General features: G+C 40.4%; 1 protein-coding gene across 4 annotated transcripts in view; it reads left to right on the top strand.

The window, feature by feature from the left end:
• The window catches only part of LOC137378079 (teashirt homolog 2), a 570,240-nt gene extending 544,899 nt beyond the window's left edge, over positions 1–25,341 (top strand). For all 4 annotated transcript variants that reach the window (XR_010976547.1, XM_068048144.1, XM_068048143.1 and 1 more), the window contains one exon: positions 20,798–25,341. The gene's annotated coding sequence lies outside the window, so the exon portion shown is untranslated. The remainder of the gene's footprint in view (positions 1–20,797) is intronic.
• The last annotated feature ends 2,335 nt before the right edge of the window (positions 25,342–27,676 follow it).

Here is a 27,676-nt window from a genome sequence, read left to right on the forward strand (position 1 = left end):
GTCAGGCTTCTGGTTGTAACTAGTGTTAGGTTCTCAGAGAAAGACTGGATCAGATGTCTGCTGCCTTGAAAACATTCCTGGGGAAACAGTCATTTCCTACAACCTTCGCGAAACCAAAGTGACATTCTGCGGTGACACAAAGAATAGAGGACTCGATGATTGCTGGATTTCAGAATGGTACAAATACTGGGCACAGGTGTCAGTACAATGAAAGGGTTATAGACAGGTGGAATGATGAGGAAAACACCTTTAGCAGGTCTGGCTATTAGAGCAGAAGACAGAATTGGAGCAGCAATAATAGACAAATAAATCCCAGGAATGCTTCAGGTTTGATTTAAAGTACCATTATGTGATAAACTCTCCAAAGCAGAGTGGCAGGGACCTGGAAATGACACTTGACATAAAGAATTCTGAGGCAGAAGATGAAGATAATGATGAATCTGAACAGATTGTATAGTCACAAGGAATTTTAGTCCTGTGATAAATGTGTTAGTCAGGGACTCATTTAACTATGCTATGCTAGATAGTGCTTGCAATTTGACAGTATATGGAACAGATTGGTTAAAATGTTATCTAGATTCACTAAGTATTGAGGATCGAAGCAAGGTTAAGGAGTATAAAAGTACTACTTGCTTTAGATTTGGTGATGACAACACATTGAGGTCGCTAAAGAGAGTTATAATTCTATGTAAAATATCTGGAGTAAGCCACTTTATCAGTACTGATGTAGTCTCTAGTGAGATACCTGTGCTGTTGAGAAAACCTTCTATGAAAAGGCACAAATGAAAATTGGCAGGGAGCATGATAAGGTCAGTCGACCAAGTGAGGACATTATTGTATCACTTTGACAAAACCTGATGTTTCTTGTCAGAGTGGTAGACAAGTATTAATGGCATCAGGTAATAAGAGTCATAGAGGGGGGAGAAAAGCAAATTGTCTTAAAGTTATTTGGATAGTTTGCTCACCCTACTTGTCAAAATGTAAAAACTCTGCTAAAGGAAGGATGCAGGTGATGAAGGATATGAGAGATTAGAAGAGATTAGCGAGCAGTGTGAAATCTGTAAAAAAAAAAGTATCAGAGGATGCTTTAATCGGGATTAATCAGGATTAATTACAAAATCTCAGACTCTGAGCAGCTAATAGAAGTAAATGAGGCACCTTGTACCTCAAATGCTCATGTGTTTTGTGAAGAAGGTCCTGAGGAACAGAATACAGTTGATCAAGGAATGGATAGTAGTAATATGAGTAATCATGACGTACAGCACCGAGCTGTCAAATCCAAAGGCCAATTTCCCAGAGTGGGTATTCGGGTGATATATATTCCAGAAGGATCTAGTAAATGGAAGGATGTGACAGTTGTGGGATGTGCAGGAACAGCTACTGGCAAGTGTAAATATTGGTTGAATGTTCACGATGATGGCTAAGAAATGAGGTCCATGGACTGGCAGTCTGGTGTGAAAGAGTGGAGAGTAAGAAAGCACAGTGCAAGTTCTAATAGTGGGTCCAGAAGTGGCTCATGCATCAGAAAACGATCACGTACCGGAAAAAGAGCCTCTGATAGTGCAAGAGGGTGATCTCACAGTTGTCGTCCTGATGACATCAACGTGCAAGTCGAGGCCATTGCTTGAATAGATTGCACAGTGAAATGAATGCTACAGAACAGCCTCAGAACAAAACTAAAAGCACAAGTCCCCATGACCGTGAAGTTTTGGTGGCTGCCAACAAACATGAGGATAAACTAAAAAGAGAGGCAAAACAAAAGGAATTAGATAGTTGGAGAGAATTTGGAGTTTGTTCTGAGATACCAGATAAGGGGCAGCCAGTCATGTCACATCGATAGTTTTGTACTGAAAAATTCCTTGCAGATGGGACTAATAAGGCTGAAGCAAAGCTCATTGCTCGGGGTTTTGAAGAGCAACTGTGAGATACAGATTCGAGTGGATTGTCCTACAGCTGTTAAGGTAAACTTGAAAATCTTTTCTGCTGTTTTGGCCATATATTCACAGGAGAGTAGATCAATTGACATAAAAGCTGATACTTTACAGAGAAGTGTTTCTGAAATTGCCCAAAGTGGCAGCAGATGCAGAAAGGAAATGATGGAATCTAAGCAAATACATCTATGTCCTGAATGATGATTCCAGGGTGTGGTACTTTTTGGTGAGATCTGTTTTGCTGAAAATAAGTTATGTTCAACTAAAAGCAGATCCTGCTATGTATATTGGTATAATAAAGGGAAACATTCAGGTATCCTCATGATGCATGTTGATGATTTCTTATGCAGTGGTACTACAGAATTTGAAAAATGTGTTATTAATAAGATGAGTAAAATTTAAAACTGGGAGTCAGGCTTCTGGGGCTTTTAAATATATGGATTTAGATATTCAGCAGAGTAGGTCAGGAATAACTTTAAATCAACAATCCTATTTAGAGAGTGTTACTCCATCTTGGTTACTTGTGCTCAGTCATCACAGAAAGATGACATTATATCTAAAGAAGAGATGGAAGAATTGCGGAGCTTGATTGGTCAGTTGAGCTGGTTGTGCACTCAGACTAGACCAGATGCTAGTTTTGATGTGTTGGAATTAAGTACTACGATGAAACACCCTAAATTCAAGAATGTTTTAAGGGCAAATATAACATTGCAAAAAATTAAATCTGGAGAAATACAGACTTAAGTTCTTACCCTTAGGTGAACATGAAACCAGTAGTTTTTAGTGATGCTTCACATGCTAATCTTCCTGATGGGTATTTGAGTGTAGCTGGTTTTATAATATTTCTGATGGGTAAAAATGGGAAATGTTCTCCTTTAGCTTAAGAAGTTAAGAAAATAAAAAGGGTGTTAAAAGTCCTAGAGCTGCTGAAACACTGGCTCTTGCGGAGGCTGTGGATGTGGGATTCTATTTGTCAAATATTTTGTGAAATTCTATGCAAGGACTGAAAATAGTACACCCATTGAATGATATGTAGATAATTGTTCCTTGTCGGATAATGTACACTCTATAAAAAGTGTGAGTGAGAAAAGGTTCTGGATTGACCTTGCTGGCTTGAAACAAATGCTGGAGAGAAAGGAAATCTCTAAAATTAAGTGGGTGGATGCAAGTCATCAACTGTCTGATTGTTTTACAAAAAGAAATGCTTGTGCGAAGAAATTGTTAGGGGTCCTAGAGGAGGCAGTCTTGCAGTGTAATGCGTTGCACATAATATGAAAGTTTTTTTGATTTGTTTGAAATTTTGTTTGTACATATTAAAGTTTTATTTAAAGAGAAAGAAGGGAACCTGTTAATAAAATTATCAACTGTGTTTAATTATATGCAGGTGGAGGGCATTAATTGGGTTTTCACTTGAGCACATATAAAGAGACAGTTACTGAAACTGGTGTGTGGTTGAGTTAGGAGGTGTACGCTTGTAAAGTTTTACTCTAAGTAAATGTAAGACTGAGTAAAGGTTGGCAACAGTATCATTCTTCACCAACTGGCTCTCAGAGATAAAACACTCAGTGACCCACAACATGCATTAAGAACCCATATCCATTTAGGGGCCATCCATAATTGTCAGCCTTTTGTTAAGAGGGCATTCTTTTGCTTTCTTTTCAAAAGCAAAATTAGGAAAATTGTTTAAAAATACATGGAGCATTTCTCACCCACTCCTGTGTAGTTTTTTAGTATAGAAAATGTGTTTCCTATTTTCACAATTGTTGGCATGATTAAATGATGAAAAATTGTTTTGGTTAATCATGGTGAAATGGGAGCTTTGCACTTTTGTTATTATACAATTTGTAACTAAGTGAAAAGAAAACTAGTTTTGACTATAACTGTATCAAATAGAAGGAACTAAAATATGTTCTATGGAGCATTAAACTGCAAGGCAGTAGTGTGAGTGTTACCAAATGGTGGGTTTCTCACTGCGTTGATGGTGTGAAGCCTAACTTCTACACTACTGAGCTGCTGTAAGAAGTTTATTTTGTTGGGGGTCGTATCTTCATGAAAGGTGTATCATAGAAACATAGAATGCTACCGAACAGGAGTCCACTCAGCCCATTGTGCCTATGCCAACTCTTTGAAAGAGCTATTCAGTCGGTGCCACTCACCTGGCCGTTCCCGGTAGCCTTGTATTTATCCAATTCCATTTGAAAGTTACTATTGAAGCTGTTTCCACACACTTTTAGGCTGTGCATTCCAGATCATAAGAACTCGCATGAAAAAAAATTCTCCTCATCTCCCCTCTTTGACAAACATTTATTTGTTGCGGAAAGGCAAAACGGCCATGCATGATTTTCACCACAGTGGGACAATTAGAAGGCTCAGGCTCACAAGACCCGACAGCTTTCAGGCAGCCAATTCCCAGGACACTGGCAATGATCTAGTGAAGACCTGTTGCCCACTGTCTCCAGCAAAGGTTGCGAGACCAGACAGACTGAAGATGGTAGGATAATTTACAACGAAAAATATGTAGAAAATTTGTTTAGGAAATTGGGTGATCAATAAAAGAAAGGAGTGGGTGCTTGAAAGTTTAAAAATGCTCATTTGGCTTATAAAGGGTTAAAGCGAGCATACCCTCGGAGAGGAAGTGCAACTGTGGCAGGAGATCAGAGGAACGCAAACTGTTATCTTGAGAGATCAGTATAATCTAAGATGGTGGCTGAAATTTGCATTTACTGCAGCAAACTAGGGCCCTAAAAATCTGCTGTTATGTAAAAGCTTTTCGACAAAGATTGCAAAGTCTCCTTTAAACGTCACTGTTATGGAAAGCATGGCTGTTTCCAACTTTGATGCCACATTTAATACTATCAACACAGGGCTTGTTTACAGTCCAACCACATTCAGCCTTTAAATCATGAATGGTTTTATCATCCCTGACTCAGGAGGGGTGAGTTGAACCCTTAGCAAATAGGTTTAGCCATCCAGCTTTAATGGTTCAGTAAGATGAGAGAAGTTGCTGATTGGCTAAACATAGATGATTACATCAGGGAAAGCCATTAGTAATTAATGAAATGCTGGCAGTAATTGGGAAAGTGTAAGGGGACTATAATGGAAGTCATCCATTCTACGCATCCCTCACAGACATGGAACAATCCCTCAACATCCTTATGATCTCACATGCTTATCCATGCAAATCTATCTGACAGGAAGGTACATCTCTGTCTCCTTAATTGGACAGAATGGAGTTGTTTATGGATATCACAGACATTTAGGCCTCAGTAGGGGGTTGCTCAAAAAACTCGTTAGCAAAAGCCACCCTAACAATCTAGTCAGATTCCTTCCCCAGAGTTCCCAGTGTCCAGAAAAATGGTGTTTCAATCAGACATTAATTTCTAGAACAGAAAAGGAGAATATCTCCAGCAGGCAGGAAGCCCAATCAAAGCCCTTGATTTACAACTTTTCATATCCCTGCTCTTTATCAACACTGAAAGGTTTTATATAATTTGAACCTTGTAATGTTCCCATGTGAGAAATGGGTTATGAATCATGCAGAGCAATAAACTATCTTATGTGCACTGGGACAGTGTGTGATGTAGTGGAAAAATGTATTCAGTACAGTGTAATCCCAAGTCCCATCATTTAAAGAGACAGTAACATTTTTTAGTGACCTACTATAATTCAAAGTTATCAAAATTCAAATCTATGCAACATACCTTTTTAGCCCTCACTTTCTATTATTTATGAGATGTGGTAATTATATAATTTTGTGCTCATTATGATGGGAAACAGCCTTTCATGCACAATGCTATTTAAACATTCCCAGGTCAGTTGTGCCCATAGCAACAGTCAGTTCTAGATAAAAGTCAGTACATAGAGATGGCAGTTGCTGATAAATGCTTGCATTGGGTCTAGAATAGCTGTGATCCATGTTCACTTAGGGTGTGCATCTGTGTTGTTTTTATAGTGTTCTGGCGCCTTGTCAGCGTGAACAGTTTAGTTCACAATGAGTGCTATGTCTTCAAGGTTTGATTGCAGTGCGATGCTTTCTGAGTACTACATCCAGCTCTTGATACCATGGCATGAGTTAGCAAGCTAAGTGATCCTTAACGATGAGGTGCCAGAATCTAAAACTCTTCCAGTACCAGCACTGAGAACAGCTGTTGAGAGCAGATAAATTCTCAAGGGCTGTTCTCAATGGAGTTTGCACTGAAGCTGAAAGACTGGAAGAGATTTTCTGATCTCCGACCCTGTTCATTCTTCCCTCCTTCCTTTTTCCTTTCTCTCTTATATTTTAATGTTACTCCCTGACTGCTTGCATTCCCTTCCATTTCTCTATTTTACCTTCAATGCTTTTCACAGTCTTTAGTTTCTCTTTTTCCTTTATTCTTCTGTCTACCATTTGATTTTTCTCTCCCTCCTATTTTTTCCCCTTAATTTCTTTTCCTGTTTTTGCTATCTTTTCTGTTTTGTTTACTATCATTTTATGCCATCTTTCAAAAATCTATATTTCAAAAAAAATCAGTAAGGGCTGATCATCTGAGAGAAATGATCTTGCTTTGGATATCATCTTTCATCTGAGCTCCCTGCAGTTTATGTTTTTTATTTCACATTTCCAGCATTTTCTTGTCCTGTGTGTAACTGATACATTCAAATGAAATTCTTCTGTCAGCTATTTGAACAAAGACACTAATCCATTTATTTTAAGTGAGTTCCTTTATTTTAAATGGCTTAGCATCTTTGCTAAAATAGCAAAGGAGTTTTATTCTAAACATACTAACATATTCATTACTGAAATTGGGCAAAGCAATTTCAGCCATTTATCTCTGGGGTTTTTTCTTGGTCTGTTTTTATTTTCAAGCTCTGAATAATCACTAAAAGCAGAGTGATGAATTGCTTTGGGACAGACTGTGAGTCCCGTCCACCTGAATATCCCCAGCTCGTATTGCTTCTTTCAGTACCAGTGCTCTTTCCATTCACTGCTTTAGTTCCCATCTAAATATAGGCATTCAAACCACTCCCTGGTTATAGTTATCTGCAGATTATAAGTACATAGTTTTTTTCTTCATAAAAAAAAAATTATTTTGCTGGATGTGCCAGGCTAGGTGTTGTACGTATTAAAAGGAAACCAATGAATTGTTAATCACATTAAATAAGTAAATAACCATCCTGGTTTAAGCCAGTGCTCAATCTGTGTCCTGTATTTCACACTGCATTCTGCAGTGATACAGATTTAAGGCATAAGAGCTGGAACTTAAATGCTTTTGTTGTCATTATATTTTTTAAAATTATTTATCTGTAGTGCTACATTATTTCAATTTTGGATGACCTACATTCTGTCATTAACAAATCCTAATAATCAAACCTTCCCTATAGTCATCAAGTTAAATGTTATCCTCCTCATTTTACATAAACTAAAATATATTCTTTGTTCTCAAAAGCTAAGATCTCAATTTGAAATAGATTAGAAGCCGTGGCAGGTTGCCTGTTATTTAAATACACCAGAACCACTGCACGCTAAGTAGAGAGAGAAGCAGCAGCTCGACAAGTAAATTCCAGCCAACTCGACAAGCAGCAGCCCTTCAGTCCTGCTTCTGTACACAAGTCCCCTGATGTAGCAGTTTTCACTGGTGCAGAATGATGGCTGTTTGGCTTTGCTGACCTTCTAGTTTACTTTCTCCTTCCTCCCTGCTTGAGGAGACCAGTGAGCACCCATTGTTAAAATCTCCAGTGTTTCACATGTGTGATTGACATTAGTATCCAGGATTTCATAATAGAAATCTGGTGAAGTGAAAACTCAACTTGAGCACAATTTCCAGTTCAAATTTCAGAGAAATATACATGTGGGAACAATTGCAGTAACATTTTACTGCATTTTTATTTTCCACAACAAAACTACCCAAACTATTTCAACATCATAGGTTTAAAGACCAGAGTAAATTCAATGTTGCTGTGATTACTTAGCTCACAAATCTGACAGACATCACTATTGTTTGGTATCAGACCAATTCATTTGGCTTGATGCTTTTCTTGTTAGTTTTTTTTTTGTTTCAGCTTTCTCTTGTTGCTCTTTTCCTACCTCCTTGCCATTCTTCTTTCATTTTCATCTTACTGAGTTTAGGACCGCATGGGTTGGTATGGTGTACTATCAGTAATGTGGAAGGGGCGTAGCAAGGAGCAATTAGACAGTCAGGGAACCATGAAGTTGTCACTGGAACCCCGTTGCAGAAGCAGAGCAGCAGACACAGTCTGTACGAGAGGGAGCTTAAATAAGTAACTGAGCCCAGTCCTGCTGAAATAAATAGGGAGACACCTTAACAGTAACAAGCAAATTCCAGGCAATTATCAGTTAGTTCTGAAACCTGGGCAATGCAAAATATTCTCATAATCTGCATTCTGCAATATTTTCTCTCAGTAAGTTTCAACGGTATTGATTTTATGTATTTAAGTTTCAATGTCTACATGAAGTGAACATCATGGGAAAGAAGGAGGTCAAAATTTTGCTTGAAGTCAGCATTTAAATTCCCTTCACAATTAAAAATTGCCTTTTCTTGTCAGCTGTTGCGCATAGTAATAATTTTGCATTTAACAGTAGTCCTCTATTAATTACTCTTAAATCAATAGAAACTTGTAGTAATGCAAAATATTGATTGTTACAGTTTTATTTACCTAGTTTAATTTAATTGGATGCTGTATGTAGCAAAACATTGATATTGAATCAAATTTTCGATATATTGTATACCCCTAATTAGATTATTTATGAATTAGATACTAGCCCTAAAATATGGGTGTTTAACGTTAAGAGAAGCAATGCTTGGTTTATGAAATGGTATTAAACTATAATATAAAGCTTGCAAACTACAAAATGGCAGGATCTTCAACATTTCATTTTTTAATTGAAATTCTGCGCAGGTTTTTTTTTCACGGACTTTAAAAATACAGTAACTTCCTCAGATAGGACATCAAATAATAATAATAGTGTCTGTGCTCAGAGAGTGCTGTCGACACAAAGGCCCTCCTGGGCTACACTAAAAATGCCACAGCGTGTCGTCTCAGCACCTATCCAGATCTCGAGGCTTTTGTTACTGTGCTGCCTCTCAAAGCACAGACACTATCAGTTAGATTAAGTTGTGTAACATCTCTTTGTGTTAACATTTCTACTCATTCATGGAATTCTAGATCTTTCCATTTTGTATAGAGTAATTGAAGTCCACAAATATTGTCTTAAATAGACTGCCTTTGTTACCAGGAGATTTGTGTTATTTATAGTTACAGGACCAGTATTTGCTGATTAGGATAGGTGGTGCCTTGTGATATTAAATATGACAGCGGCAATATGTAATGGTTTGGTTTAATTGATGTTTCACTGACCTTTTCGGAGCCTGGTGTTCATATGATGCAGATCAGTTTTATTGTTGTAATTTCTCTGACTCGTTGGGTTAAAAAAATCAATGGTTATTGCATCTTTTTTCCAAAGATATTTTTCAGTTTGCTCAATACTTGCGCTGGGACTGGTAAATGCTATTATCAGTGTGCATTGATGGAGCAGACCTATTTATCCTATTACATTTGTGCATTGTGTTCTAACTGTGTTTTACAAGCTGCATTTTGAGGCTGCATAAAGTATTTCAGCAGGGTTAGGCCCTTTCAGTTTCAGAATCTAACAACTTTGGATAATGTATAGGTTTAAAAAGAAAACATCTGCTGAGATTGCTGCAATGTCCTTTCATTAGCCTTCAAGAAATGTAAAGTAAGTGGGGATGAAGAACCGCAACATGGAAGTTGTAGCCTTTTAGCTAAAATGGTGTTCTTTTCTTGGCAATTTTGATTTTGATTTCAGGCACGAATCATATCCTTTATATAAGTGCAACACTACTTCAATTATTTTCTAAACAAAAACATTCAAAACATGGGAAGATCAAACTGAAAAGGGAAATAAATATTTTTTGAGAGGGAAACAAACTTGGTAAAAGGAGCAGATTGGATTAATAGTTTAAGGAAGGAATGTTGCTTTCAGTAGCTCTTTTTTTCAGAATTAAGATTAACATTGAATAAGTTTAGGGTTTTTTTTGTCCGTTTTTATTCATTCTGTTCATACTTTTATGGAGGCAGTATAAGGACTGCTAGCTGGGAAGATTTACTGAGCCTGACAGTGCGAGAGAACTGAATTAACATCAGCAGAGATACAGTCATTAACCCAGGAGTTCTTCAGCCACCGTGTCATTTTAACCGTGTGTGTTAATTTAATGCTGCTGGGTTCAGTAACTCTCTTCTGAGCCAGTTCCCCAGATTACATCATCAGCACTGATCATTTAAACATTTTCTATTTAAAATACTAAAAGGATAGAGAAATATATTTTAAAGCATTTTAATTGTTTGTAACCATTTTGATTTTTAAAAGAAACTTTTTGGTATGATGCTTTCTCTCTCCCTCTTTCTCTCTCTCTCTCTCCTTCCTCCTCTTTCTCCCTCTGTCTCTATACAGGGCCCTGAACAGCGTCACCAACCCTGAATGAAAATATTTTGGAGCTGTTTGCAAAGTGATTCTCACCTCACTGTTCCCTGTACTAGAGATCTGTGCTTATTATTATCCACTTCTAATAAACTCTGAGGAGGATTTGATTGCTAGGTGATGTCCATATTATGCAAATCATAGCTAAACCAGTACTGCAGCTTAATTCATACAACAAAGATTCTCCCCAGCAGTCACATCTTCCTTGGCTTGTGCAACCAGTTCAGAATTGAGAGCCGAGCATTGTTTTTGCAGCCAACAATGTAATTTGTAATTTGTGGGGAATTGAGGACTCAAGTTTTAATATCATTTAAGAACTCTTACTAATATGAATAAGAGTATTAAGATACAGCAGAGCATGTAGCATTATGCATATAGATTGTCACCGAGAATGTTCTTCAAAATTAAGATGTAAGATTGTTACCAATAAATCCAATAGGGAATTCAGGATAAACTTCTTTACCCAAACAGTAGTTAGAATGTAGAATGCGCTGCCACAAGATGTAGTTGAGACAAATGGCATAGATGCATTTAAGGGGAAACTAGGTAAGCACATGAGGAAAAAAGGAATAGAAGGATATGCTGATAGGTTAGATGCTGTGGGCTGGGAGGAGGCTCGTTTGGAACATAAGCATCAGTTGGGCCAAATGACTTGTTTCAGTGCTGTAGGCTCTATGTAACTTAATGTAACTTGCACAGCGCCTCATCATATCCTGAGAATGTCCCATGGCGCTTGATGCAATGAATTACTTTTGAAGCACAGGGCTGAATTTTGTTCACCTCCTGACGTCAGGCTCTGTGATGGTGGGTATCGGACGATTGCAGCTACCCGCCACGGAGCCTGACGCTGGGATTTCTGGGCCTAATCCTCCCGGCGGGGAAGCTCCATGGCGGCCCCTCCGCCGCTTTGCAACGGAACTCTGGTTTAAAGATTTAAACTGACTTTCTGCATTCATTTAAATGAAATTCCCTGCGATCTTTCCTTCGGTTCCAATTCTTCAGCGCGACGGGTGCCACTCACACGCCTTCACTTTCCCACCCAGGGAAAGTTGGCACCACCAAGGTGGGAAAGGAGGGAACCCAGCATTTGTAGAGTAGTGGGGGAGAGGGGGGCAATGGGGTGATTTCTGCATTTTTAGTGTAGGGAGGAGAAGGGGTCAACTCTGCAATTTTAGTGTAGTGGGGGAATACGGGGCAAATATGTATTTTCAGTGTAATTGGGGGAAACTCTGTATTCTCTGCAGGGCTGGCAGCTCTTTAAAAATGGCACCAGCGCCTGCGCAGGGACAGTTGACGCTGTTCATGGCATCGTCGAGGCCGCCCTTGCCACATGATTGGGGGGGGGGGGAGGGGTGGGTTGGTCACCCTACATATTTTAATGAGCTGCCGGGGTCATTTGCGGCTGGAAAATAAAATCCAGCCCACAATCACTGTTGTGCAAACAAACATGGCACCCACCTTTCACCTAGCAAAGTCCCACCAACATCTTATGAATTAAATTGCCCGTTAATCTGTGTTTGGTAGTGTTAGTTGAGGAATGTATGTTGTCCAGGACACAGAGAACTTCCTGCTGCTCTCTGAATTATTCAATGGGATCTTTTACATCCTGCTGAACCGTTACAACAAACAGAAAGGCCTTCAGTGTGTTGTCTCATATAAAATACATCAACGCTGACCACATAGTCTTCTTTGAGTGCTGGACTGATGTGCCAGCTAAGATTATGTGCTCAATCTCACATTGGACCTTGAACCCACACCCTTCTAATTCAGAGATATGAGTGCTATCAATTGTAGCAAGGTGACATTTCCAAAAGGTGAAGAGTAAACTTTACCCAAGAACTGCTAAGAGCACAAAAGACATTTCTAATTGATCTGTTGAAAGGATTAGGTAATATTTCAATAGGACTGAGTTGAGGAGAAATTTCTTCACTCAAAGGGTTGTGAACCTTTAGAATTCTCTACCCCAGAGGGTTGTGGATGCACCATCATTGAATAGATTTAAAGCTGGGATAGAAAGATTTTTGGTTTCTCAGGTAATCAAAGGATATGGGGAGTGGGCGGGAAAGTGGAGCAGGCTCGAAGGGCTGTATGGTCGACTGCTGCTCCTATTTCTTATGTTCTTATGCTGCATTTCAAGATAATTCTCCAAGAGCTACCCTGGTTATAGTTTCCTAATGGACAAGTTGGATGATTGGAGGGAGTTGAGCCCAAGAACTGTGTCTTTCACCATCACCAAGGCAGAAGTGTTAAGTGGGTAATTAATCTAACACCAAGAATTTTTATATTTGTGCAGAATGGTTCACCAGTGTTGAAGAGTTGGGTTGAGCCCCTACATCAAGATAACATAATGAGCGTACAGCCACAGAGAGCCCGACTATTTAAAACACTCTAAAGTGACACACGTGAATTTCAGCAGTAGCTGCTCAATATAAGAACATTATTATGCTTGCTTTCTAGCACAGAGAGTTCCAACATGAGCCCCAATGACAGTCACTTCTGCTTACAATAGAAGTACAGATGGTGCAGCAAGATCAAAAGTACTGGCAGGGTGAGCAGATGAAGGGCTCCCATTTCCCTCTGTACTGGAAATGAAACGGTTCCAGCATCATTCGTCCATGGTCCTTCCCACACAACTGGGAATGTTACTGAGACTAAAGTAAACAGTTTTATTTGGAAAGATTTTAAAACAACTGCAAACAGCAGCTTGCAAGCAAAGAATTATTTTGGAAGTGTTTTAGCCCAATTACTGAAGTTCTCACTTCAAAGTGGTAGCAGAAACTACAGGCTGAATTTTTAAGCCCCAATGGGGGCAAGCACGGAGGCAGGCGGGCATATAAATTCACGCCATCGGCCAGTTTGTTGGCTCCATCCTGCCTTCGGGCAGGATGGTGGGGAAAGCAGCAGAGCCACCTGCCTGCAAGCAGCTGGTAGCCAATTAGGCCAGTTAAAGGTCTATTAAGGCCTATTGCAGAGGGCGAATGGAATTTTCCAGTTGGCTACCAGGCCACCCGAGGTGTCAGGAAACAGCCCAGCTACCAGGAGGCGGCCTCTCAGAGGCTCTGCCCTGTTTCAGCTGCAATCGCAAGCTGCCCTGTAGAGGCGGTCCCCCTCCACAATGGTGGCCCAGCTGCTCGGTATATTTTTTATTTAAAACTTTAAAAAGTTGAAGAGAAGACACCTCAAAATGGTGGCGTCCTGTCTCTCTCTTACCTGAAGGTCGCTCCTTTTGAGCTGGAGGGCCTCCGATTGGCCCTCCAGCTTCGACAGCCTGCCTGTTTTCTTAATTGGTTGGCAAGCCTGCCCTCTAACCATCAATTGGCCAATTCAGGGAAAATCACAACTCGGTCACTGTTCCCCACACAGTGCAGGCTTCTGACCACCGTTTTTGTTTTTCCGTTCAGGGGATGTGGGCGTCGCTGTCTATGCCAGCATTTATTGCCCATCCTCAATTGCCCTTGAGAAGGTGGTGGTGAGCTGTCTTCTTGAACCGCTGCAGTCCTTGGGGTGTAGATTCACCAACAGTGCTGTTAGGAAGGGAGTTCCAGGATCTTGACCCAGCGACAGTGAAGGAATGGCGATATAGTTCCAAGTCAGGATGGTGAGTGACTTGGAGGGAACTTGCAGTCGGTGGTGTTCCCATGCATCTGCTGCCCTTGTCCTTCTAGGTGGTAGAGGTCACAGGTTTGGAAGATGCTGTCGAAGGAGCCTTGGTGAGTTTGACCCTGATGGCAGGGTTCTGAAGCCTGCGGGGAACATCCTGCTCCACATGACTGCACAAAGTGGAAGTGGGATGACAGCAGCCACCTAATCTGCCAATTGCCTTTTTTTATTTTTGATTTCCTCTTCTATACTGGTTGCAATTAAAACCACCTCGTAATGTGAATGGCGTGAGTTTAGCAGCAGCAAGACCGGAATGTAGATCTTCAGAACCATTTTGTAAAACGATGCTGCAATATAAATGGGCCATCACAATGCAACATTCAGTTTACAAAGCACCCATTTGTCAATTTCAGTTTTTTTTTTCTCAAGTAGATTGCTTTGCGCACTCAGGTAATTTAGCATTAACTGTTACTTTCAAAGCAATGCAACTTTGCATAATAAAAAATACTGACATGGTTATAAAAATGTAGCCAAGTCTGTGTGTTCTCTGTATCATAGCTGCAGAGCTTTAAATAAATAGGACATACTTGTACATGAGCTGCATGTTATTTGAAAAAAAAGTGTGGAAGGTGCCTGCAGTCCAGACAATGCTCACCTCCCGGGTGAAGAGTCATCTTGGCAAGTGATTTGCAGGCAGAGAAAAGAAATGACCAGAACTGAAAGGAAATATAATGAATCTTAAAGCGGCATGTCTCTTAACGGGAAATTGTTAAACTAGCCTTTGAAAATTGCACAAGAAAAGGGGCTGTAAAGAGATGTGAGGGGATATCTTGCAAAGGAGAGGGGAGCATTAGCATCTTTATGTAACAGTCCAACTGCGTGAGAACATCTTCAAATTAGCACTTGAATCTACTTCTTGACGTTGATATGAATTTCCTCCATTACCACAGTGACTGCACTTCAAAAGTACCTCATTGGCTGTAATGCAATACAAGTTCTTTGCTGTTATGGAGCAGCAGTGATGATGGCGGTCAGTCCGAGCCTCCACCATAGAATCATAGAAATTTACAACATGGAAGGAGGCCATTCGGCCCATTGTGTCCATACTGACTGTAGCCATCCAGCCTAATCCCACTTTTCAGCTCTATAGATTACAGCACTTCAAATGCATGCCCAAATACTTTTTAAATGTTATGAGCGTTTCTGCCTCTACCACCTTTTCAGGCAGTGAGTTCCAGATCCCACCATCCACTAGGTAAAAAATTTCCACTCAATTCCCCTCTAAATCTCCTACCTCTTACCCTAAATCTATGGCACCTGGTCATGGACCCTTCAACCAAGGGGAACAGAGCCTTCCTATCCACTCTATCTGGACCCCTCATAATTTTATACACTTCAATTAAATCATCCTGCAGCCTGCTCTGTTCCAAAGAAAACAACCCTATCCTTCCCAATCTTTCCTGAAAACTAAAATTCTCCAGTCCAGGCAACAGTCTCCTAAATCTCCTCTGTTACCTCTCTAGTGCACTCACACCTTTCCTATAGTGCAGTGACTAGAACAGCATGCAGTACTCCAGCTGTGACCTAACTAGTGTTTTATACAGTTCCAGCATAACCTCTCAGCTCTTGCATTCTATGCCTCAGCTAATAAAGGCAAGTATCCTGTATGCCTTCTTGACCACCTTATCCATCTGTGCAGCCACCTTCAGGGATCTGTGGACATGTACTCCAAGGTCTCTTCATTCCTCTACAATTCCTTGAATTCCATTTGCCACTGTTCGCTCACCTGACTAGTCCATTGATATCATCTTGTAGTCTATAGCTTTCTTCTTTATTATCAACCACATGGCCAATTTTTGTATCGTATGCAAATGTCTTAATCATACCCACCACATTCAAGTCCCAATCATTGATATATACCACAAAAAGCAAGGGACCTAGTACTGAACCCTGTGGAACCCCACTGGAAACAGTCTTCCAGTAACAAAAACACCCACTGACCATTACCTGTTGTTTCCTGCCTCTGAGCCATTTTTGGATCCAACTTGCCACTTTGCCTTGGATCCCATGGGATTTTACTTTAGTGACAAGACTGCCATGTGGAACCTTGTCAAAAGCCTTGCTAAAATCTATACAAACTATATCAAACGTGCTACCCTCAATGGCCCTCCTTGTTACCTCCTCAACAAATTCAATCATGTTAATCAGACACAACCTTCCCTTAACAAATTCATGCTGACTTTGATTAATCCATGTCTTTCTAAGTAAAGATTAATCCTGTCCCTCAGAACTTTTTCTGATAATTTTCCCGCCAGCAGGTTAAGCTGACTGGCCTATAATTACTCGGTCTGTCCCTTTCTCCCTTTTTAAACATTGGCACAGCATTAACTGTCCTCTGCTATTTCTTCTCTTGTTTCCCTTAACAGCCTAGGATGCATTTTGTCCAGGCCTGGGGATTTATCCAGTTTTAAAGATGTTAAACCCTTTAATACTTCTCTCACCATGTTAATTTCATCTAATATTTCACACTCCTCCCTGATTGCAATATCTATATCAACCCTCTCTTTTGTAAAAACAGAGGCAAAGTATTCACTAAGAACTAAACCAATGTCCTCCGCCTCCACACACAGGTTACCCTTATGGTCCCTAATAGACCCTACTCTTTCTTTAGTTATCCTTTTGCTCTTCATATATACATGTCACATCTTTATGTTACATAGAAAGGCCTAGTATGAATGAAGGACTGGAAGAAAATCAAATATATTAAGGTTTTAGGAACTTTCTTTTTCCAATGTGCCAACAATAATTTTATTATAAGCATCTTATTTCAGGGTTGTTTTTCTCAAAAATCTGTGAAAATCCAAGAATAATATGCTTCAGAACTGCCCCCCTTTTCTTGTCTCATTCGGTATTTTATTGAAGTTCAAATATATATTCTGAAATTAGAATAAGAAATCAGTTGTTACATGACTGACTTCAGTTTCTGAGAATAATAATGTAGAAGTTTCTTGATATTCGCAAAAGTGATCTTGAAACTATTCTTGAGTGAAAGTGTTGGTTTTGGCACCCATACTTGTTATGATCAGACATTGTTTGAAGCATGATTATTTTACTTCATTTTGGGTAAGGTTTTAAAGGAGCATTGCCACTGTATAGAAAAGTTTTTTTAAAAAGTATTCTAAGGTAGAGTAGCAATGGTCCCCTGTAAAAGGCAGCTCAGCATGACGGGGGTGATTTTCAGCTTCACCGCCTGTGCAGTAATGTATCAGAGCGGATTTCCGCCTGTTATAGAACTCATCTGATCTTCATCAATGGGATAAGACTCAAACAGTTTTCTATAACAGAGCGTTCCACTCCGCCATGTTTAATGTCCAGGTGGTGAAGTCGAAACGTATACCCATGTTACAGTATGTCTTCTAACAGGCAACATATCTGATGCACTAATTACTGTTTATTTTTTGGGTTTTTTGGAAGAGATGGCAAATTTTTAACTAAAAGTTAGACATAATCAGTGATGCAGTGAAATTATCCTACCTGTTTCTGCTAACTCTTGCTTTAAAATCTGATAAATGTCCCACTTAACTGGGCTGAGCTGTCCGTTTTAACAAAACACGTCATCAGGCTCCAGTATGCCTTTATGATGAATCCCACTCCTTGTTTGCATAAGCACAAACTTTGAAGCTGCGCCCTACTGGAGTTATTTTGCTGGCAGTACCTCCTACCCACTTACAGGTGCCAGTTTTCTAAAATTAAGGCAACGGTTGAACAAATCTGAATTGCACTGACATCAGCACATCATAGGTGTCACTTGAAGGGACAAACAGTTGAAATGGAGTGGGGGCAATGCGCTTTGGGTGATGTTAGTGAATGTACACTTTGGGTCCAGGTACCGGATCTCGGCTATTGTTTGGGGAAAGATGCCAGACTTCCTCCATAGAAAAAGCAGCGTCAATGAATGACTCTCAGATACCTCCTAGTGGCTATCTTTGGAGCAGTCTGGTCAAAAATGAGAACCGCTCATGAAAGGTAGCAGAAAACTACAATTATTCTTTTGATTACTGGGGAGGGAGATAAACAATAGCTCAAGCTGCAGCACTAATAGATGATTTATGAACTATAAACTTAATGAGTTTGGACACTTTCAAATATTTTCTTTCTTTATATAGCTGTTATGAGGGCCTGCAGTTTTAAGAATATATTATCAGGAATTATAAAACGGGTGTGATTGTATTTAAAGTTCAATATTGCTGTTTTGAGCTTATGTTAATAAATAGGGTTTTTTAAATTACATTTTGTAAAATTCAAAAATTGCATTAGAAGTAAACAATATGAAAGAAATTTGATGAAAATCTTTAGTCCTCCAGGTCAATACGCTATGATTGTGTGTTGTAATGTCTGCCACTAGCCGTGTGTGCTTGTATAGCTGACTGAAATACTTATTGGAGACATCAATTCAGCCAGAATCACAAAATAACCCTTTCAGCTTCCTCCTGAATATGTTTGGAGGAAAAGGCCAATCTTGTTTGCATCAGATGCAAGCATTGAAAGTTATAGCAAGACATTTGCCAATTATGACAGCCAGAGGGTATCCGGCAGCAGGCGTTTCTAAATTTGTTCTATTTTCTCTACCTCTTTCTTGATTTAGTGCATAGTTTCCTATTAAAATGATTTGTTATCAGTGCAAATTAGACTGTTAGACTGGTGTTTAACAGGTTTCACTGTCCAAGGAATCCCTCTAACTGTCTGAGGATAGCAGTTGTATAGTTGCACAAAGATAACCAGAGGTTACTCACTGCTTCCCCACAACACAATTTTTATTTTCATTTCCAAGACTGACTGGATTACTCAGGGGGCAACAAAGTCAAAAGGGAATTAAACTCTGTTTTATAAGCGGAAATAAAAGCAATGTATTTGCTCAGAAGTGCGGAGCAGTCTGTGTAAATTATTCACGGTACATCTCCCTATTCAAAACTTGATTTTTAATTTTTTTAAGCTGTAAATGCAGAGAAAAATGCCACCAACTTTAGGGTGATATCACCGTTATAAACACATGGACAATTATTCCCCAGGAATGAGACAAAATACATATATGAAAGTGAACAATTATTTACTTGCTTCTGAAATGTTGGGCTGGATTTTGCTGCGCTCCCAACATTGGGCTCCGTGGTGGGGGAGGCGGGGGGGCAGAAGATTGCAGCGGCCCACTACAGAGCCCGAAGCCGGGATTGCTGGGCCCGATCTTCCCGGTGGCGGTAAGTCTCCATGGCAGCCTCCCCGCTGCTCGGTGACGGGACCTGACTTTAAATGTTGAAATAAACTTTATCATACATTTAAATCCAATTGCCCACGATCTTACTGTTGGATCCGGATCTTCCTGTCCAGGAAAAGCTGGTGTCACCGAGGTGGGGAGGGGGGGGGAAATCAGAGCATTTTTACTGTAGTTGGTGGGGGGGAGGGAGGTGGTGATGGGGTCAACTTTGCATTTTTAGTGTGGGGAGGGGGAAATGGGTGACCTCTGCACTTTTTGCAGTTGGAACGGGGGAAGAGGTCACCTCTGCACAGGTACGGTTGTGGAGAGAGAAGGGGTCAATTCGGCAATTTCAATGTATTGGGGTTGGTGGGAAACAGGCCAAGCATTTATTTTCAGTGTAGTGGTGGGGGGGGGGGGGGCAACTTTGCATTCTTTCAGCAGGGCTGGCAGCCCTTTTAAAATGGCGCCAGCACCTGCGCAGAGACATCTAACGCTGTTCACGGCGTTGCCAAGGCTGCCTCCACCGTGTGATTGGGGAGGTGGGGGCGGCCACCCTGGATATTTAAATGAGGCGCCATGCTCAAGATTGCAGTGGTGTGGCGGTGGGAAAATAAAATCCAGCCCATTGAGCGTGTAAAGGAGTTCTATGCTTCCATATGTTCTTTCATTCTATTTGATAATCCTAAGCTTTATAAATGTGAGCAGATCATTTTGTCAGATGCTGTGTAATACAGACTGTAGAGAAGGTTTCAAAATGTTTGTAGTAGTTCAGGAATGTCATTTTTCAAGTTTTCTTTTGTGATCAAAACTCTTGTCATTGAAAAGAAAAATTGGTTTAGATAGAGTAGCTCTCAGTTATATGTGCAGGAAAATTGCATACCAAAATATAAAGTTCTGAAGAAGGGTCATGACCTGAAACGTTAACTCTGCTTCTCTCTCCACAGATGCTGCCAGACCTGCTGAATATTTCCAGCATTTCTTGTTTTTATTTCAGATTTCCAGCATCCGCAGTATTTTGCTTTTATTATAAAGTTTGACTGTGCTTTTAAAATGTTGCAATAGTAGCACTTAAAGGGTTAAAGGATAATTTTGCATGTGGTGGGCGAGGGATTGCATTGAGAAGTTGAAGAGTTACTCTAGCTGGTCAAGCCCAGCCCACTTGTTTGGTCACATTAAACCTCCAATTCTAGAGTACATGAGTGTCCAGCTTATGTGAAGCACAGAGCCTTGAAAGCCTGTAAATTTCAGTGAGGACACTTCAGTCTCAGCTCATGTCACTTGAAGATCCCTCATGAATTTCCAACCTAGATCAGTGAAATGTTCTCGAGTGATGAACAGGTTGCAGGAAAATTATTCAGCGCTGTGCTGTACACAGAATCCAGGGGCAGTTTTACAAAATGCTTCATGACTTCCAAGAAAGAACTCTTTTTTTTTTAATTACCTCTGTCTCGAGAGTTAAGGGTAAAGTAGAAAGCAAATTGAAATGTAGTAATAATGTCATCTTTTTCTTCTCCTTAGGGCAAAGGCAAACAATGATCACAATCTGCAGTCCAGGCATCCTTTTCCAGGCCCTCTCCTGCATCACTTCAGCTGCGACATTGAACTCCAGGTGCTCTGACCACAATGAGCACTCAACTCCTGTAGTTTCTCTTCATTTTCACTAACAATTTGGTAATGAAGTATTGATTTTTCAGCTCAATACTTATGGATGTTATTAGATTTTCATTGATAAACTGTGCTCTGCCTCTGTACTCCCTGCTGCTTCTCTGCAGCACATATAACTAAGTATTTCTGTAGGGAATAATGGCCGGGAACATTGATGTGCTTATTTTGTCAATTGGTTACTCCTGATGGCAAAAAAGGTACAATTTTTCAAACTTTAATGCCCGAGTTTAATGCAAAGATACAATCACATTGGACACTAATGTCTTTACTGCTGATGCTGACATTGAATTATGGCTGAATCGGGGCTGTGGCCCAGAGACTGCTCTCGATGAAGGAGATGCTTTGTAGCCAGTGCAGTTGTCAATGTTGCACTCTAGTCTTAACAGCACAAGGGATCAATCTGTCTAACTAAGAAGAAAAGGACTGATGAAGCAGAGTGAGGTCCAGCCAGAGAAAAAAAAACTTGTACACTGTTAATCATCTGCTGCAATAGTGCACAGAATCAGCTTCTTTGTGGGTAGGAACAAGGACTAACACAGACACTTTCGCTGCCAGGAGAATCAGTCTGCTGCTGTTGCTGTATAAAAAATGGCCTCCTACATCCTACATCACACCGAGTATGAACCTACAGCAGAAGCAGAAAAAAACTTACCATGAGGGAGCAGACAACTGCAATTCAATCCTGATACATTCTTGTTTCCACACAGTGTAAGCTATAATGCCAGATGCATGGCAGACACCTGAGGTGTAGGGAATGCATCTCTATTTATCCCTGATAAAGTCGCAAGAGACAAAGTCACAAGTGAACTATGATGCTTCAGCAAGGAGTTCAATAAATACCACAGGCATACACATCAGGTATTCAGTTTATTCAACTAGGCTGGACAAATGTATCAGCTTTTTTAATGTAACTTTAATTTTAGAATGCTCAAAACTTTTTGTTATTATTAAGACCAGTCAATCTTGTACAAGTCAGTGTTAACCCAACAAACTTATAACACCTTCCCTAGCTACAACACTGCTGGTATAGAGGATGTACACCAGCAAGCTGTAGTTTATGAAAAACATAACCCACTCAGAAAAGTATGATATTATAAATGCAGGTGCCTGGGCTTATGAGGTCTGTCTAAAAAATGGGATTGTTTTGTTTCATGCTCACTGGCATGTATCCAATTTATACCGTGTTTTATTATTAATGACAATTTCAAATTAAGCTTTTCTCAGTTTTGTCTGGTGCTATTCTGTGCTTTGGCTTGATCTGAAGTTGCAGGAGACAAATCCTACCAATACACATGCAGTTCAAATAACGCCTAAGAAACTCTGTTATTCAATGAGTTTCTCATTTATTTTTACTGATGAAGTCTAAGGATTAATTTCAGCCACAGGCCAAGAGAAGCAGACCAATATCACAGAGATTACAAATCAGTACACAGGTCATTTCTTTCCTACCTTTATCACTGAATTAAAATACATTTGAAGCCTTATTTCTTTTAGTAAAACAAGTTTTTATTGACCAAAAGGACCTGTAGTAAGTGACTCCAAGCACCACTTGACTCCATTGCTGTCATTTCATCATCTGAGATCCAAGGCTATGCATGACACAGTGAAACTGTCTCTTTTTCAGCCCTCTCACACAGCATACCTTTGCAATAAATACCCAACTACTACATTATCAGATTCTCAGTACTAAAGTTCATTTTTCTTGTCAAAAGGTATTTTCTAAAAAAAGGAGAAAAATTATGTTCTTGCTGTTGTCCTCCAAGTTTGATGTCACACAGTAAATTTACAACTTACTGCTCAGCTATTGTAGATTGGTTGCCCATTATAGAAACCATCCTAAAAATGAAAATTAGGTGGTTTCTACAACAGATGGCCAATCTGCAATGCCAGTTTTACACCCAGACTGCAAGTTGAAAAATTTACACTCACTTCTTTTTGGCTAGAATAACCTCATTTGTCAATATTAAGCCTCTGCCATATGTAATTTCAGGGCATCGCGTGTCAGGTACCACTTCAGTATTTCATACCATTACATCCTACTTTTCTATACTTGCTGTAATCATTATTAATATGATTGTGTGCTTTCATATTGTTTTGAGGGAGTTTTCTGCTTTCTGACTGTAGCCTCAAGACTCCTCATATAAGTAGGTCTCTTTAGTCCAGCTGTTCTTAATAGGTGGGGGATTTTCAGTCTGTGTTTTGAAGCGGAAGAACCCCCAAGAAATGTTAAAAGGAAATATTTAATACAAAAAACAACCCTCTCTGCACATCAGTCTGGTCAATATTTATAAATAACCCCTGCTGAACTGGGTCTTTTGTTATCACACATAGCCAACAGAATTACAAGTGTTCAAAGCCATTTTCAGATAAAGGACTCAATAAAGACGTCTTTGTCATACGGACAACCATTGCTCCAATTGATCAAGAGCAGTGTAACGATACATTAAAACATCACTGCAAAGCTAAATCTATTACTATATTACGTACCTCAGTAACTATTCACAACACCTCTCTGGGATCATGTAACCACCTAATTTGATGATAAATGTCAATTAAATACATGTCCTTTAGTTTTCGGCTCAAAATGACACAGTAATTTTCTGTTGAGGCCACTGGTCATGGAGCAGGCACAACATTCACAACAGGCTCAATTTGTTATGTACTTGTTATAAATTTTGCAGGTAATATAATAGTAATAAAAATAGGAATTCATGAGTATAATCTGTGAACAAATCAGCTCCTCACATTAATAAAGAGCTTGGTTACCAATAAAATTCCAGTACTGATGGCTGATAGTATGTGACTGAAAGATGTAGTTGTAGTATTTGATCAGTGCACAACAACTGTTTATTGTTTCACAATTCCTCCATTTATCAATTGAACTTCTTACCTGGTAATCTTATTGAACATTTGAAAAGCCAGTACAATTCATATTTAATTAGATATTCCCAAATCATACAAAAATATCCTCTAACGACTTCACTTGTCAGGAAGTGTCTGATTGGATGGCTTATATTTGGCTATTCCATGCAGTAGTCACAAAAATAAATCCAATTGTCCGCCGATCCTTTCATTATGATGAAGAAATGCGGTGTCAGAAGCAGCCATATGCAATTGCCACCATTAATAGGCTCTGACAGTGTGAAGCTCGAAGCCTCTAAAATTGTCCTCAACCCAATTGTCCTGGGTCCCCATAGTGGCCATTGGAGCCAGCACCAAATGAGAGCTTCCATCCGACAGGCCTTCTAACCAACTAAAGGCACACTATTAAAGATAATAAGGGAGAGTAGCACTCGGAAGTTACAGGTTTCTGCTCAGGTGTCATTGCAGGAAATCGAGCATTAATTTAAAAGTCCATTGAATCAAAAGGTCAGTTTATTGCAAGACTAAGCTGCTGCAGGTATACAATATGTAACCATGGCAGTTATTCATACAGCATAACTACTCAATAATTGAACTTAACTTGGGTTGAACGGACCATATCCTCTCTAAATTCTACATCTAATATTCGTTACACCTCACAGTAATGTTCCAGAATAAGGGCCTATTGTGGTCTTATCTTCAAGTATTTGTTAAACAAATGGGTCTCCATTAGTATTCTTTTTAATTATTATTTAGGAATGCTCCTTCGCTCCATAATATATACATGGCCCACTGCCAGTCACCATTCCCCTTCCCACCCCAAACTGCATCTTTTTCCTCCTCTCCCTCCTAAGTGCCTCCCTCCTCCCTCTCCCCTCTGTTACCACCCCCACCCCACCACCCCCACCTTACCTGGGCTAGTATCTGAGCTGGATGATCATTGTTTTTTCTGGGACTAGCGAGCTATCTCAGGGCCTGCAACTGCAGGTGCCTGCTGTTCTCCAATAGAAAACAAATAAGGCCAAGGGACTGATTTTGTGCGGTATTGCCACTGGCTGCATAAAGTGCGTGCTACGGGTGCTGCACAGGATTGCATCCCAATTCAGGTGCAATCCAGTTTTTAAGCTCTGGTATCATTTTTCTTGATCATTTATACAGTGGTAGAGATAAGTGGAAGATAATCTTTTGAAAATACAAAGAGCTGCAAGTGTAATTCTAAATGTCATGTATCATCCAGCCCACTAACAAACCATGTTAATGTATCAACACAATGGCTGGGATTTTATCTTGCAAGAGCCCCACATCACCTCCTCTAGGGAAGGCCCGCCAAATGACGTGCCAATTAGACACTTAAGTGGACAGCGGCGGGCCTTCCCCGGTATTAAGGACTCCGGCGACGGAAGTCCCACCTGCTGAGAGCTGTCGGCCAATCGGAGGCCAGCAGCTCTTTAACTGAGCAGCGTCACTGCAGTGCCAGTGGCTGCTGCTGGTACTGTACTCACCGGAGGCGCTAGATCCAGGCCACAGGTAATTCAGGGCGGGAGGGGTTTTGGGAGGTTGGGGTTACAGGAGAGGGGTTTGTAGGGGGGTCGCAGCAAGGGTAGGAGGTGGCTCTAATGCTGTGTCGCTCAATCAGGCACTTTTATCAAAGGAACACCCTCCACCCCCCCGTCCCCACCAGAGCTGGCAAGCAACCTGCATGGGTTTGCTTGGCATAATCCCTGTGCAGCGACAGGCCCACCCACCACTCGGCTAATACCAGCAAAGCCGGGAAGAGGCCCTTAATTGGGCATTAATTGCTTACTTAAGGGCCTCAATTGGTGACGCACCAGGAAGGCCGTGCACAGGTCTTCCCACCCTGGACTTAATTTGGGTGGAGGTGGGAAGGTGCCGGGGTCCACCCACCCCCTTCCCGGCCAATTAAATGTTCTCCCTGCCTCCAAACCCAATATGGGTGAAGAACATAAAATTTCCCCCAATGTTTAATAGAGAGCTAGAATAGATCCAGATCCACCAATCCTTGCACATTGAGTTCCTGATAATTAGAGCTGTTGCATGATGCATTAAGAAAAACAAGGCACTTTCCTAGAGTGAGACAGGGAAATCCAAAGACACATAACCCCATGACTATTTTTAACATAGTTGCCATTTATTGAGCACCATTTAATTGAAAGCATGGGCAGAGTTCTGCACACAGTTTGCTTTCCTGGGCAGGCAGAAGTGTATGGCACATGAGGAACAAAAGAGGGAGATACAATTGCCTTTTTTTTTAAATAGAGGGAAAGTAAAATCTATATTTTGGTATTTTGAATCATTAACTGAGCCATTTGTTTTGTATAATTTTTTTTAACTTTTGTGTTGCTCTTCTTGCCATCAGTTTTGGTCGAGGCTTGCACTTCCTCAAGGATATTGTGCTCCACTCTGTTTACATCTACTGATGCTCAAGAGCAATCTGATTGCCTGAATTGAGAGCCACTGATTTATAGCTCCCGCACTCCGACTAGTCCAGTTCTTTATAGCGTCAATCCCAACTTTGCCTTGAATTGGATCATGCTGGCATTCAATTGTCATGCAGCCCTCTTCCTTTTTTTTCCATCCATCCTCTTTAATTAGGGGGGACCGCGTAGCTCAACTGATTCAGAACAACATCAACAGCGCGGGTTCAATTCCTGTTCCGGTCTGAGGAAGGAAATGAGAAACCACCTCATATACCCTCTTCCCTAGTCATGCTCATCTCTCCTGCACGGAGAAAAAGATCAGAGGACCTGCCCTGAGGGCTTCTTTAAATTTGGGGCATTGTATATAATTTTAAGCTTTATCATTGAATCTCCACAGAGCCTAGATGCCTCTTTACATCTGAAGGTTATATGATGCTTTGTGACCATGTTCAATAACAATTCAATAAAATCAGACATCACTGAAAATTCTGGAGCCACAAATCTCATTTTGCTTTAATACAACTGACTGCTAGTACAGTTATTGTATATTTCTAGTGAAGAAATCACCTCCTTATCCTGTATAATTCAGAGTGGATAGGGTCCTTAGGGGCAGAGAAATCCTTGTCCACTGGTGAAGATCAAGGCGGGCAGACAGCAGATGGATTTGATTGTTCTGTGTCTTGTGCAGACCTGGAGAGTAGACTGGGGAGGTTAGACATAGAGAAACGAGCACAGGAGAAGCTCTTGGTGGGTTGTGACTGAATGATGCCTGACAGGAAAGCCTTTCAGTCTTTTGTATTACAAAATAAATTCTGTAGCCCTCTTAAACCCAGCATAAAAAATCTGTCATTCACCTCCCAGGGACTATGTCAGTCAAACTCCAGTTGGACATAATAGCAAAATTGCTTTTCTCAGGGCACACACAGCCAGGTTCAGAATACAAAAGTATCATGCTTTGGGGAGAGCGAAAAAAAAGAAAATGAAGTTTCAGAAATGTCATTCTGAGGTAATGAGGCGTGGGCAGAAAATATACCCCGCGCATCATTTGATAGAGATGCTGGTCGAAATAGCTTCATTGATGTGTCAGCACTCGTCTATCAATCAATCATCCATTACACTTTGCAAGTAACAATAACTGCAAAAGCTACGGGGCAGCTTATGGAATTCGCTTTTGGGTATCAAAAACAGCAGTTAAAATGCAGTTTTGACATGAAAAGCATGAAGCAAGTAATATTTTTTTATGGCAGGAGGGAAAGATGCACTCGACCAAGGAGTGCTTTGATGATACGGTTGTGGTTTGACTTTATTTAATGTTGCAACCTGAATCAGAAATGAAAGTTCCTTCTCTTTTGGCTGTGGCATGATCCAGCTGGACATGCGAGTCCTGCAGAAAACAAGGCCACACTTAGCTGAATGCCTCATTTGTGCACAG

Source organism: Heterodontus francisci, chromosome 16 (genome assembly GCF_036365525.1).
Source record: "Heterodontus francisci isolate sHetFra1 chromosome 16, sHetFra1.hap1, whole genome shotgun sequence".
Taxonomy (NCBI): Eukaryota; Metazoa; Chordata; class Chondrichthyes; order Heterodontiformes; family Heterodontidae; genus Heterodontus; species Heterodontus francisci.